Below are 14,246 nucleotides of genomic sequence, written 5' to 3' on the forward strand. Positions count from 1 at the left end.
CAAGGATAACTACAACAGCATAATAGGTCTCAACTATGAACTTAGAGCTCCTGATTACAGCTACCTAGTGATTGCAGACCTGCAGGATTTCTACTACAAGAAATTTTCCATCTTCACAGCATGCAAAAACAAAGCTATCCAAATACTGGAACTATCACAAGAATGCTTACAGCAGTTCCAGACCCAGACTACCAATATTTATAATAGCATAGAGGCATTAATAGATAATACCGCAAAGAATAGCTACAAATACTTTCATGACTTTGCCACCCATTTAAATAAAGCTGCAAACCATGCTTATATGAACTATAGTATTCTAGATCAGCACAAACATTTAATTGAAGCACAGCCCGACCAACCTACAAATCTAAGTGGTTTCAAGAAAATTCCACCGTTCCACCAGGTATGGAATTTCTGTATGAAAAAAACCTCTGTATTGCTCATAACCTATTATTTGTATGGATTCATATGATCACATATTAACAACTAACATAGACATCGACAATGTAGGTACCAGTTCCATCAACTTATGTCACCAGACTGAAAGCCATATATGCTGCAGTGACCAAGGTAATATATAAAACAGAAGGCATCATTACCACCACAAAGACAAGGACAGGCAAGTTTGAAGCATACATGACCTTACAAAATTCAACACGGAAATACAACAAAGCTCCCCAAAAAACTCCAGCATCAATTGAAGCGTCAGCCATTTACTACTTCCTAAGGCAAATTACAAACGTGCTTGGATATCAAATAGTCGACCTCAACTACCCAACTCTAGCACAAGTAATGACTGACCTCAACAATCTTAGTCTCCACATGAGTGTATCACAGTGTTGTGCATCAAATGTCATAAGAGATATGGATCAAATACATAGGACAATCCACGAAATATTAGATGAATACACTACATCATCGAACACCAGCAGAAGCTTAGATAATGCTGTGACTGAGCTCAACAATACCATGAATAAATACTATGACAATATTACAAATTTATCAAATGAATTCACATACTCGAAGGTAAAAACAGTTATCCTGTCTTTCATGTTATATAATGCAGTAAAATCATTGTAATAACAGCTCACTATACAACCATGTGTAGATGCAATTTCTTTCCACATATTTGGACACTGAATCACTAACTACAGCGCCAGATCGCTGGCTTGAGGTAAATGAACCAGGTAAATTAAACTGCTGCCCAAATTATCCTACCGAGTTCATGCTTTGTATCATTATATGAAATATAATAATTTTAACACATTCAACAATTTCCTTACCTAAAAATTTAGAACAATGTAGCTGTTAACTGCATTATAACCTCATATAGTCAGGAACCATTATAATAATTATGTGAATATTTTTATTTTTTTTTAATAAAGAAACAAAGTTAAGATCGATGCACTTATTACAACAACAGCGGTCCCAACAAACAACTTTTACTGTATAAAACTTTATTTATTTCCTTGCAGAAACATAGTCAAGATCCATGAACTCATCACGGCAACAGCAACCTCAGCAATCAACTCTTCGGACAGCTAACAAGAGCAAAAAAAAGGAAGACTTTACTTCCTTATCTTTTCTACTTTCTTGTTCAACTACCTCTGCATAAAATGACAATATCTATAAACCTTCAGCTTCAATCTCCCACCTTGTGTACTGTATCCACCAACTCCATGAATTCACGATTATTTTTTTTCCCCAAGGCTACCAAACAAAAGAAAAATTTCCTCAAAAAATAATATATTTCTAGATCAACGCATACTGCCGTATAATATATCTATCTTCTACAATTTCAATAACGTGCAAATACAAACAAATAAAAAAAACACGTTCTACACTACACCAAAAATATTACTACATTTCTTTGATAAATTTAACTCTTTCTCTCTCTCTCTCTCTCTTTTATATATATATATATATATATATATATATATATATATATATATATATATATATATATATATATATATATATATATATATATTGGGCCAGAACTAAGAGCATACTGTATAAACAGAAGGCCCATCTAAGGATACATGACACGTCAACCTCCTAGAAATCTCCAGACACCACCTGTTGCCACTACAGAATCATAAAAAAAAACACAGGTACTCCACGCTCTCTCCATTCTCGCCATTCCCCTTCCTCTCATCGCCAACTCCGTCCACCAGATCTGAACACTCCTAGACAATCCCTCATCAATCCACTACGACCCCAACATTATTACACTCGACAGCACAATCTTCGACGCCAAGAAAGTGCAGAATCAACTCAGCCACTCCAACCATTCTTTCCTTCACAATCACGGAGGATTCATAAAAGGTATTTTCGACCTTTAATATTCTTCAATATCATTTCCTCCTCAAGATCAAGATTATAACCTACAAAACAACAGATAATGCTTGCAACCTTATGATTTTTTTCCCTTTTCTTATTTTGCAGTTCATAGATCTCCACGTCAACTTCACAGCACCTACTAGCATCCAGATCCATGTGTGCATAAAAGCCCAGCAAAATCACCATTAAACAGTTAAGGTATTACACATCCTTACTTCCTAATCTATATTCACCAAATAAAATTATCCTGCTTACTATGCCTTATCAATTGATTCCTACCTCCTGATAAAAAAATCCTTACAGGACGGCTACGCACACTCAGCAACATGACAACATTCCATTATCCAAACCTGACAATTATTGAAGAATCACAGGTCCAACAAACTGCCTCTGCTATCTTGGGGCGTGCAATAATTGCAAAACCTCACAGATCAGCCCAACAACTACTCTGTCATCAACACATAAAAGATGCAATTGATGGAGAATTTGAAACTGATATAGAGATAGAAAAAATCTCGCAATTTGGTACAGACTATCTTGTTTTAGCAGATTCTCCGGCTGTAGCATCACATATGCTCCGTAGAGGATCTCTCAATGTTCATACTTTTACTGTTGCCTTACTACCATGGACCACAGATTATGGTTCCGTAACTGTACCTTTGCACACTCAAGTATCTAACAACCAGCAGCCAAAAATCCATGCTCAACAAGCAACACGCAAACAAGAGCTCACAATTCAAATCTCCGGAATCCCACCACAACTATGTTGCGAGGCAACACTGCACTCTCTGTTCAACAATATATGTCCTATAACAAACATCAGCTTCAACCGCTATGATCTCACCTATTCTGTTTCCGCCAATGCATCGCCTACAATTGTACCCGACATTGCGCACATAGCCATCAAAAAAACAAGACCAGATGGTGATATCCTAAACATTTGGACACTCTGGTATGAAGTTATGACATCAGATATGTATCCCTTTGCCGAGCCACCAAGCCCACATATCTCCACTGATCATTCCAGAGGTATATCATCAACAAGACAATTTTTTTTACATACTATGCACGTTTAAATTAATTACATATGATTCCATCAAATTCAGGTCACTCCAAGTTTGACACCACACACGAGGGACAACATCAACATCAACAATATAAATCAATAGACAACACCGATGAAGGTGCTTCCCAACCAAGAGGTATGCTCTATATATATTGATTGTTTTAATACCTTACATTTTCGTTTCATAAAGCACAAAAAACAATAACCTAAAAGAAAACTAAAAAACGCATAAATATACAATGCTCTACACCAACCCAAACAATGTCCTCCTAATTTATTATGATCATGTAGATACATCGATATAAAAAATACAATAATGAATCATACCTAAATCCAATGCAGATATTCATACACCTTCATCAGATCACGTCCCAGACTATGACTATGACGGTATGTCCATAAAATTCCTTAAATCCATATTAGTACAACGCTACTTTAGTTCCACTCATAAAAGCACAGTATAATTATGATAATTTCTCTGCAGTTACACCGAAGCGCAACTCAAGTGATGAGGAACAAGGCTGGGAATCTGACCGAAGCTATTGGAAGATCGATTAAGCGCTCATGCCTGTACGAAGAAAATATGAAAAAAAAAGTTTAGTGACAAGTTTGTATAATATCTGTACAAATTATCTATGATCTTAGCCTACTACCCATCAGTCTTTTCTTTAATCTGTAATATTCCCTATGATAACTTCTAATGTATCAGACTTTATAGTCTCAGCACTTTTTGTCCGCACATCAATTCCGTTGGGCGCGCAGGGCGCGCCATTCTTACTAGTAGGTAAGAAAATTAGGCATGGACGTACGACATGCCACCAAGATCTCTGCCAGGTCAGCTTGTTTGTTGACCAACACTTGTTCAATTGCCACAAATATATCCGAGCTAAGTAGTCCAGCTTTGAGGCTAAAGAAGCGCAGGACATGCAGACCTCTCATAAAGCTTGGGCCATGCAACCCTTGTCTTTTTCTCTATTAATATTTTTAGTAAGATGCAGCAAAAAAGGCACACCGTGACCTACTTAAACAAATTTTGTACTCCTTATACCTTAAAATATAAGAGGATACATATTCAAAATTTGTTATCTTTGACCACCATTATTAGTCTAGTCTACTGTAAGAATTCTGGACCAAACCATGAGCAACAGATATGGCCACGTAACAAGTTAATCCACGAACCGTCGGATCTAGTAAAAGCATGATATGGACCAGGGGTGTAGGAAGGCCCCTGGAGTCACTATCCTGATCTCCATCAACTCAGCTAAACCGCAGGATCAAGTTGTAGAGGTACATGTGCCACGAAACCAGGAAAAACCCAAAAAACTAAAAATTTGAGTGGAACCTAGCCTTGTTTAGTTCCGATTCCCCGTCACATCGAATCTTTAGACGTATGCATGAAGTATTAAATATAGACTAGGCCAAAAACCCAAAAAAACTATAAAAACTAGCACAACTCTAAAGAGTGGAACCTAGTACCTCTTGCTCAACACTATCCCCCTCTACCAGTACACCACACAATCATTTGTGCATATGTATAATACGCTATCTTTTAATATCAATATTTTGTAATCTTATATTAGGTATTTTGGCTACTAATAAATGAGCGCAAACGAAAAAAAACTTTAACTAAAGTTTTAAATCATGTCGAGTACTACAACTTTTGTATATGATGTATCGGCATCAGAGATAGTTTGAAAAAATTCAAAATGAGCCATAAAATATATGAATTTCAAACACATATTTAAGACTCTAGGTGACTTTAAATCAAAAACTTGTTAATATCAAACATTTAGATTAGGTGAACCACTGAAATTTTGGTATTAACTATGTGAACATTGGAGATCATTTAGAAATTCAAAATTTTAAATTTTAATATCTACAATTTTCGAACACATGTTTGAGACTCTAAACATATTCAAATCAAAAACTTTTCAACTATAAAGTTGTAGATTCTATCGAGAACTATAACTTTTGTATAGACCATGTCAATATCTGAGATTATTTGATAATTTTTAAAATTTAAATTTAAAAATCTGCACAATTAAAATAATATTTTTTGGACTCTAAACAGTTTCAATTCATAAATTTTTCAAGTACAAAGTTGTAGATCTCGTCGAGGGCTACAATTTTGATATAAAGCTTGGCCTCATGTAAATTCATATGAAAAAGATATGAATTATTTTTTGTTATAACCATTAACCGAGACGGGCATTGTAACGTAACCGCCACGGTTAATAAGCTATTAACCGTGGTGGGCATTACAAGCAACCGCCACAGTTAATACTATTAATCATGACGGTTATCTTACAACGCCACCACGCTTAATAGATATTAATCATGGTGGTTACTTTAAACTGTCCGCCACGGTTAATTATTAACCGTGGCGGTTGTCTGGTGGGCACGCTTTAGCCAGCCCTGAATAACTGTGGCGGGCAAAAATAACGTCCGCCTAGTAGCCCTTATGTGAAACGCTGCGCAAAATAAAATGTGTAGTAGTGAAAGGAGCAAAGGTTCTAATAATGGACCCATTATCGGAGCACCCTAAGTTGATGAAGGGTTTTGCAATATCTAGAGACCATATGGAGGGTTATCCTACGCTGGCTGCATGGGACCTTTGGCCAGACAAGGCCGAAGTTCTGGTCCAAAAGTAAAACTCAACATCGTTTCCTGCAGGGAATCTGATCGACGTGGAGGAAAGTGCCGACAGACAAGAACAAGGGCATTTACCCTAGCACCTTCGCCCTAGGAGCCAAGCAGAGGCCCTACTCGCGCGACGTCTCAGGAGCACGATGGCGGGGAGCTCAGCGCGTCCAGCTAGAATGAAGGGCTCTTCCTAGGCCCGTCACAGACCTGCATTCCAGCCGAAGAAGCCAAAGGCGGTTCATAGGGAGCATTACAGCAAAAAATCCATAATGGCAGGGAATAGGAGAGCCTCCCAAGAGCAATTGAAGCTTATGCACCAAGAGGAAGGCCAAGGCGTAACACCCGTTGTACATACACCTCGACCCGATGCCACTACCCATGACCACCACCCAGGTGAGGGAGGCAGATGGAGAGGAGAGGAGAGGAGAGGGAGAGGGAGGAGCCGTTGAGCGAGAGAAGAGGCGAGTGCGGGAGAGTGAAGGGCCGGGATGAGGGAGTTAGGATGGGGATGGTGATGGGAGGGGTGCAACATGGAGTCGGAAGGCACGACCGGGGAGTGGGAGTGGCAAGGAAAGCCTAATACTCTATTAGATATACAATCGGCGCAATATCGGGTGAGATGGGATGCTTGTTGGATTATCATTTACCGAGGGCAGGTTTTATTGTGTAATCGCCTCCGAAAATAGATTTACGGAGGCGGCTGCTATAAGACGACCGCCTCCAAAAATAAATTAGTTTTGGTGGCGGTTGGCTTAAGATGACAATCTCGATAAATTGATTTTCTGAGGCAGTTGTTTGTGACGGACTCGGTAAATAAAAAATAACTTCCTCGGTTATTCCGAGACATTAACTGTGGTGGTTCAAATGGTCGCCCGACTCCGAGGTTGATTTCAAAACGCATCACATAAGTTTTTCTATAGCAGTGCAAACTACTATGTAGTGGAAGCTATGTTTATTCAACACCAGAAAAAAAATGTGAGGTGTCAGTGAAATCTGTTTGTCTACTAGTGGACGCAATGGCGGCGATGACGAGCAGCCACCTCCCAGGAGCGGCATAGAGCGCACTGAGTGGACAGACATGGAGTCCAGGAACGGTTACAGTTCGGTACCAAATGTTGGAGATGATCAGAGCCCTCTAGTTGCAGGTTGCTGTTTTAGAGATAAACCACTAAACACCTTAGTTTGCTATTTAAAACACTGCTCAAGACGCACTTAAGAAAATTGCAAGACGTTCACCTCGTTGTGTATGCCTTTTGGCCGCAGGCTGGTATGCATTTTCGCCGCAGACCAGCTCGGCCAGCGATTGGAGTGCATAGAAATGATCAATGTTCAGCAAAGGAAATACTCCGTCCTTCTTATTTGCATGTCGTATTAGTTTCATCCTTAATCAAACATTTATATCTTTGACCATCTTCGAACAACATTAATATTATGTAGGTTGGTAACATGAGCACTACTACACAAATATTTTGCAAGACAGAGCTCTTTTATTAATGGAGGCGCGGTCATAAAATTCACCCACCTCGATTAATGCCTACGATCAATGGAGGCAGGCACTTTTTATTTAATGAAGCAGGCACTTTTGTCCGCCTCCAAAAAAGATTTACAAAGGCGGGCACCTTAAAATATCCGCCTCCAAAAATAAATTTTTGGAGGCAAGCACACTATAAGGCCCGCCTCCTAAAAGATAGGAGCTCATCGTGGCCCGATATCACGCTCATAGTATATATACCTAGGGCCAGGGTTTCATTCACTTGTCTCTCTCACATCCCTCGGTCCCACCCGACTGGCGGCACCCCCAACACCCTGCACCCGATGCCCATCACTCGCTGCTCTCTGTCCATCACCTCTCCCTCTCTCCCATGGCAGCTCTACCCGAGGCTCCTCCCTCCTCTCCGCCGTGGAGCTCGAGCTTAGCACGGGGTGGCTGGCGGCGCATCTCTCTCCATCTCCTGTGGTGCATCTCTCTCCTTCCAGTTCAGTCGGCACATGCATGGGGAAGTCATTGGTGCACATCGCTCTCCCCCTCCCCTGCAGCGCATCCCTCTCCCTCAAGCACGATGGTGGATCTGGCCCCCATGCAAACGGATCGAGCCCTGCAATTTTGGCGGCAGTGCCCCGATCTCCACTGGATCTGCTGGTCGTGGAGGAGGCCAGCCTTGATCCGCTCTTTGACACAGGTAAGATCCACTCTTCCCTCCCTCACTCACCATAATTCATTGCTCCTCTCCCTCACTCTCTTCCTCCCAGCAGGGCTGAGGACCCAGCAGCATGGAGGTGCACATGCTCTAAATCCGACATGGAGGAGGCTGCCCGCACCCGGATCTGGCGAGAAGGAGGTCGGATGTGCCTTGATCCGGCGACACCGGTAGTCTTGATCCACAGCGAAAGTCGGTATGGAGGTGCATGCACCTGCGTGTGGCATGGCGACCGACGGCGGCGCTAGATCCAGCTTGTGAGCTGGGAATGGGCTCGGGAACGGGCTTGCTGTTGGGTTCATGGATTTGTTTTTGTTTTTTCATCGATTAACCGAGGCGGGTATTCTAAAGAGCCCGCCTTCATTAATTAGTTAACGATGCGGGCATGGCAACCGCCTCCATTAATTCTCGATTAACCGAGACCATTGATTGGAGGCGGTTGCAATGCCCAACTCCATTAATTCTTTTCATCCGCCTCCGATCCAATAAGATTTATATACTAGTGGAAATTTATGTTTTTAGGTTCACTTGAAAAACACTTTCATAGTGTATAAGTCCTTGTATAAGGATTTTGCGAAATGGATGCTCAACGATAGTAATGTTTGATTTAAGACAAACCTAACATGACATGTAAAAAAGAACAGTGTGAGTAATAAATTGGAATATACCCAATTTGTCTTGGCCTAGCCAATATTTGGCTTTCGACCAAATGATAGTCTAAGTTAGCTGACTAGGCCAACATTAAGTTTGGCGGGCTGAGAGCTTAAAACCAAAAATGCCCAAAAGCACTGAGAACTTTGAGAATAACAGCTAAAGCATCCAATGGAGGTAATCAGTTTTTTCTTAATTATTTTTCATAATTGTGGCGCGTTCGTCCTGGAGGCATTGCATGCACACTTTAGTGCATTGTGGCTTGTTTGTCATCACAATTAAACACGGCAGGTTGGCTCCTATATCTCTGACACAATTAACTAAGACAGCCAATATATCCATAGCCGCCATAAAAAAAATATTGAAACGATGGTACGTGACGCGGTGGACACATGCACATAGCCCCATATATATAGGATCCAGTGATCCAGTCTCCCGATATGTACGGTTATCACACATGCATGAATCACAATTCAAAACGCAAAGTGCCAGTCACCGTACGTCCCATTCACCAACATGGCAGACTCTGAAGGATGATGGTTGACTTCCGGTGTATGATGCATGATGGTTGACTTTCGATAAGTACAGATCAAATTTTGGTTCAACCTTTTCCATGGAAGACAGGAACAGCTTGTTCTTATTTGGATCCTAGCCGCCACTACATGCATACACAGCGGTGCAGCATGTGTGGTGCATGTGGACGGCGGAGTGCAGTTATTATTAATTACCCATGCACATATATATACATCACAATTCACCACAACAGGGCAGACTCTCGGATCCCATGGCAATTCTTATCGTATTTGCCATTTGCATCTCGGCCCTCTTGCCAGGTGCCGCCTCCACTTCTCTACTCACCAAAGCAGCAAACGCTAATGGCAGCCACAGTGACCTCGAGGCGCTGCTGGCCTTCAAAGGCGAGCTCACTGATCCTACCGGCGTCCTTGCCAGGAGCTGGACAACCAATGTGTCCTTCTGTCGATGGCTTGGAGTCTCGTGCAGCCGCCGCCACCGGCAGCGCGTCACGGCTCTGTCGCTGTCGGATGTTCCGCTACAAGGGGAGCTCAGCCCACACCTCGGTAATCTTTCGTTCCTATCCACACTCAATCTCACAAACACCAGCCTCGCTGGCTCCATCCCTGCCGAACTTGGCATGCTACGTCGGCTTAAGGTTTTATCTCTTGTTCGAAATGGCCTATCTGGTGCCATTCCCACTTTCCCAGTACCATTGGAAACCTAACAATGCTTGAAGATCTTCGTCTAAGTTACAATAGACTGTCAGGAGAAATCCCACAAGGACTACTGCAAAATTTGCACAGCCTCAAGTGGTTTTCACTTACCCAGAATCAGCTAACTGGCCACATACCACCAAGCCTATTCAATAATACACAATCTCTAAGGTGGCTCAGCTTGAGGAACAACAGCTTATCAGGTCCAATACCATATAATCTAGGTTCCTTGCCCATGTTAGAACTCTTGTTCTTGGATGGCAATAACCTGTCCGGTACAGTACCCCCAGCCATCTACAACATATCAAGGATGCAGTGGCTCTGTCTGAATAACAATAACTTTGCTGGTTCTATTCCAAACAATGAAAGTTTTAGCCTTCCTCTATTGAAGGAGCTTTTTCTGGGAGGGAACAATTTTGTGGGTCCAATTCCATCTGGACTTGCAGCGTGCAAATACCTAGAAGCTCTCAATTTGGTAGGCAATCATTTTGTGGACGTCGTTCCAACTTGGTTGGCTCAACTGCCACGTCTCACCATTCTTCACTTGACGAGAAATAACATTGTCGGCTCTATCCCACCTGTTCTTAGCAATCTGACCACCCATCTTACTGGACTATATCTTGGAAACAACCATCTAACTGGTCCGATTCCAAGTTTTCTTGGGAACTTTTCGAAATTATCTGAACTATCTCTGTACAAGAATAATTTCTCCGGCTCAGTACCACCAACACTTGGGAACATCCCAGCTCTGTACAAGCTTGAACTTTCCTCAAATAATTTAGAGGGGAATCTTAACTTCTTGTCTTCCCTTTCTAATTGTAGGAATCTCGGGGTCATTGACCTGGGCGAAAACTCTTTAGTAGGGGGGCTCCCTGAACATATCGGGAACCTATCAACAGAGTTACATTGGTTTAGTCTGGGTGATAACAAGTTAAATGGTTGGCTTCCACCATCATTGTCAAACCTAAGCCACCTTCAAAGATTAGATCTTTCTAGAAACCTATTCACAGGGGTTATCCCAAATTCTGTCACAGTGATGCAAAAGCTCGTCAAGCTTGCCATCAATTACAATGACTTGTTTGGCTCTATACCAACAGAAATTGGCATGCTGAGGAGCTTACAACGGTTGTTTCTTCATGGAAACAAATTCTTCGGCTCTATACCTGATAGCATTGGCAACCTTAGTATGCTAGAACAAATAAGTTTATCAAGTAACCACTTAAACACAGCTATACCATCAAGCTTCTTCCACCTGGACAAACTTATTGCTTTAGATCTTTCTAACAATTTCTTTGTTGGTCCACTTCCAAACAATGTTGGTCAGCTAAAACAAATGTCTTTCATTGACCTCTCTAGCAACTATTTCGATGGAACCATCCCAGAATCTTTTGGGAAAATGATGATGCTCAACTTTCTAAATCTATCACATAACTCATTCGATGGGCAATTCCCAATTTCATTTCAAAAGCTTACTAGCTTAGCGTATTTGGATCTCTCATTCAATAATATCACTGGTACTATTCCCATGTTCCTTGCCAATTTCACGGTCTTGACATCCTTGAATCTCTCCTTCAACAAGCTAGAAGGGAAGATACCAGACGGAGGTATTTTTTCAAACATCACGTCAATATCTTTAATTGGAAATGCTGGGCTATGTGGGTCTCCCCATCTAGGATTTTCTCCTTGTGTTGAGGACGCTCACTCAAAGAAAAGGCGCCTTCCAATTATCCTTCTTCCAGTTGTCACTGCTGCATTTGTCTCCATTGCTCTTTGTGTCTACCTAATGATTAGAAGGAAAGCTAAGACCAAGGTGGATGATGAAGCAACTATCATTGATCCTAGCAATGATGGAAGACAAATATTTGTTACCTACCATGAGCTCATTTCTGCAACCGAAAACTTTAGCAATAACAACCTTCTGGGAACTGGAAGTGTTGGAAAAGTTTACAAGTGCCAACTGAGCAACAGTTTGGTTGTTGCAATAAAAGTTCTAGACATGCGTCTAGAACAGGCCATTAGAAGCTTTGGTGCAGAGTGCGATGTGCTTCGCATGGCTCGACACCGCAACCTGATAAGAATACTAAGCACATGCTCCAATCTGGACTTCAAAGCACTCGTGCTCCAGTACATGCCCAACGGCAGCTTAGACAAGCTCCTACACTCTGAAGGTACATCAAGTAGGTTGGGATTCCTTAAGAGGTTGGAGATCATGCTAGATGTGTCAATGGCGATGGAATATCTGCACCATCAGCATTTCCAGGTTGTCCTGCATTGTGACTTGAAGCCTAGCAACGTCCTATTTGACAGCGACATGACAGCACACGTGGCAGACTTTGGCATCGCAAAATTGTTATTGGGTGACAACAGCTCCATGGTCACTGCAAGTATGCCTGGAACACTTGGGTACATGGCACCAGGTAGCTTGTACTTTAACTATACTTGTGAGTGGTCTGCAAGATCATTGTAGTTCATTCTGATTGCTCAGTTGTTTAAATATTTTCTGATTATTATGTAGAGTATGGATCATTTGGGAAGGCATCCCGCAAGAGCGATGTGTTCAGCTTTGGAATCATGCTTCTTGAAGTCTTCACCGGAAAGAGACCCACCGATCCCATGTTCATAGGAGATCAAAGCATCAGGGAGTGGGTTCGTCAGTCATTCATGTCAGAGATAGTCCATGTTCTGGATGATAAGCTCCTGCACGGTCCTTCCTCTGCTGACTGCGATCTGAAGCTCTTTGTTCCACCGATCTTTGAGCTGGGATTGCTCTGCTCAAGTGTTGCACCTCACCAAAGATTATCGATGAGTGAAGTTGTAGTGGCACTCAAGAAAGTAAAAAATGATTATATCAAATCCATGCCAGCAACAAGTCCTGAATCTGCCCAGTAATATCCTATCTCGATCTATTCTGTTCTTTCACACCAGTGGCAGGACATCTTACCTACTTTCTCCTTATATTAGACCATGGACGAGTGTGTGGTTTGTTCATGCTTTCTCTTAGTTGTTGAGTTTGAGAGATGTTTGTGTATTGTGAACTCGAGATTTCATCATTGTGCCTACTGTAGCTGAAATCCTTTTTTTAGATAAAGGATAGTTTATACCTGGCTTCATCTACCATAAGGTAGAATCAGACCAATTATTACAAAGTTCAGTCGGACGACCAACACATTTGAGATAACTCAATTTAAAGAAAACAAAAAAGAAAGAAACCGTTTGACTATGAAAGACCAATAAACCTAGTTGACAGCCATCCATTGGATCTAAAGAGATGCAGAGCTGAAGTTTCCAAAAACTGTCCAGCAAACAGAAGCTGGCCCTTTAGTATCTCACGCCGCTGCAGTCTTGCCCACTGCCGAAGCCAATGGGTTCCCCTGAATAATAGCTGCAAAAAAGTTTTCGGTCTGCATTTGTCAAAAACCACTTCATTTCTTGTTATCCAAATTGTCCAAACTAGGGTTGTTGCTGCCGTTAATAATAAGGAATTATAAGTATTACTACCCCTCTTAGACCAATTAACAAAAAGATCATTTGTACTAAGGGGGGGTGCAATTCCAAAAAACAGGTGTACCGCACGCCATAAAAATTTAGCATAAAAACATTCGAAAAAGAGGTGGTGAATAGTTTCAGGAGAATTACAGAACACACATCTTGTGCCGCCAGTCCAATTACGTCTGGCAAGATTATCTTTGGTTAAAATAACACCTCTTTTTAAATACCACAAAAATACTTTTATTCTTGTAGGTATTTTGATCTGCCAAATATCTTGTGACACCCTGACCCCATTATTTATTAACGCCGCATACATTGATTTAACAGAAAAAATACCTGATGAATGTAGTGCCCAAACAAAAGTATCTCTCTCCCCTTGTAAGTTCACATCAAGTAACGATGCTACAATCCTATGCCAATCCCTTAAATTCGCGCCCACAAGATTACGGCGAAAGGAAATATTTAGCGGAGCTGATGCAAGTACTCTTGCCACCGAGTCTTGCTTCCTCCTCACAATGTTGAACAACAAGGGGAACTTATCCTTCAATGGTTGGTTCCCCAACCATGTATCCATCCAAAACCGGGTTTGTGAACCGTCTTTCACTTTGAATGAACCAAAGTTTGTGA

The 14,246-nt window shown here is 41.5% G+C and overlaps 1 long non-coding RNA gene and 1 pseudogene across 1 annotated transcript; both read left to right on the forward strand.

Moving 5' to 3' along the window:
- On the forward strand, positions 7,849–8,720 carry LOC110435288. Its single transcript, XR_002452916.1, has 2 exons — positions 7,849–8,232; positions 8,306–8,720. It is a non-coding gene; the product is annotated as an uncharacterized LOC110435288 (long non-coding RNA).
- Positions 9,686–13,019, forward strand: LOC8076329 (annotated as a pseudogene).

This window comes from Sorghum bicolor, chromosome 5 (genome assembly GCF_000003195.3).
Source record: "Sorghum bicolor cultivar BTx623 chromosome 5, Sorghum_bicolor_NCBIv3, whole genome shotgun sequence".
Taxonomy (NCBI): domain Eukaryota; kingdom Viridiplantae; phylum Streptophyta; class Magnoliopsida; order Poales; family Poaceae; genus Sorghum; species Sorghum bicolor.